The following is a 1,304-nucleotide window of genomic DNA, read 5'->3' on the forward strand; positions in this document are numbered from 1 at the left end:
GTCTTGAGGGGTTGGGACTTTAATTTTGGATGTCCGTTGAGGTGTCCTGCCCAGCTAGGGGGCAGTCTGGTCACTTTTTGCCTGCCGAGGCTCTGCCCTTCTGTTGTGAGGTTCGCCCTGTTTCTGCAGGCTCTGCTCTGCTGCTGTGGTCTCCTCCATGGGCTACGCCCTGTGGAGGAGTCTCTCTGTTGTAGCAGGTTGCCTCGGCAACGGCAGGCTGCGTCAGCAGTGGGCGTGTACCTCAGTAGGGGCGGGTTGCCTTGGCAACAGCAGGCTGTGTCAGCAGTGGGTGTGTATCTCAGTGGGGTGGGTTGCCTTAGTAATGGTGGACGCCCCTTCCCCACAGAGCGTCTCAGGGACCGACTCCACAGGGAGCGTTTGGAATCACCGTTTTGTCCGTCCCACTATGCTACCCCAAACGCTGTGTCCCTGCAATCCCTGGGGTGGCCCACTGTCCAAGTCCCGTTCAGTCTCAAGTTCAGCCCTCTCAAGTCTCAGGTTGCCAGTTCAACAGGGCACCCGGACAAGCGCGCCCTGTGGGGAGTGCTGGGTAGGTCCGGCCGCAGCCGCCCCGGCTGCCGGCTTCGCCAGGCTGAGCCTCTGCCTGGTGTCCCACATCTCCTTTATACTTGGGAATTTCCCCGTTCTGTGGGCAACAAAGATCAGTCTGAAAATGCAGCTCCGACTCACCTCTCCGCGGATTGACCGAGAGCTTCAATCCTAGGTTGTTCTCACAGCGCCATCTTGAGTCCTCCCCTCCTTTTTTTTTTAAATACAAAAAATATGGAACGCTTCACGAATTTGCGTGTCATTCTTACAGAGGGGCCATGCTAATCTTCTCTGTATCTTCCCAATTTGAGTATATATGCTGCCAAAGCAAGCACTATAAGTCTTTCTTAAACACTGCTTTTTGCACACCACCTCTTGTGCAAGAATTTTTGATAGCTCCAGAAGTCCTACTTTCTGATATTTAAGGCATAAATGAAGATAGGCTGATCTGTGCACAGACCTAGCAGGATAACTAGCAAGACAGGAAGGCAATGCTCAAAGCCTCCTCAAGTTTCAAGGAACAGGAAAGAATTGCAAGATTGAAGCCCATGGAGTGACATGTGGAAAGTATTGTGAGAGAAAACTCCATCAGCCAGGAGCCAGTCAGAAAGCAGGCAGAAACTATACTGCATGTTGGAACAGAGATAATTTAATATAAAAAAGAGATAGCTAGATATAAAGTTGTTAAATAGATAATGAAGAGAGAAAAAGGGACATCATGGAAGAAGCCACTGCAGGAAACAGTTACTCTCCCT

The 1,304-nt window shown here is 50.9% G+C and overlaps 1 non-coding gene across 1 annotated transcript; it reads right to left on the minus strand.

Annotated features, from left to right (window-relative positions):
- Positions 1-777: 777 nt before the first annotated feature.
- On the minus strand, positions 778-884 carry LOC118152499 (U6 spliceosomal RNA). Its single transcript, XR_004741260.1, has one exon. It is a non-coding gene; the product is annotated as a U6 spliceosomal RNA (small nuclear RNA).
- Positions 885-1,304: the final 420 nt, after the last annotated feature.

Source organism: Callithrix jacchus, chromosome 3 (assembly GCF_049354715.1).
Source record: "Callithrix jacchus isolate 240 chromosome 3, calJac240_pri, whole genome shotgun sequence".
NCBI lineage: Eukaryota > Metazoa > Chordata > Mammalia > Primates > Cebidae > Callithrix > Callithrix jacchus.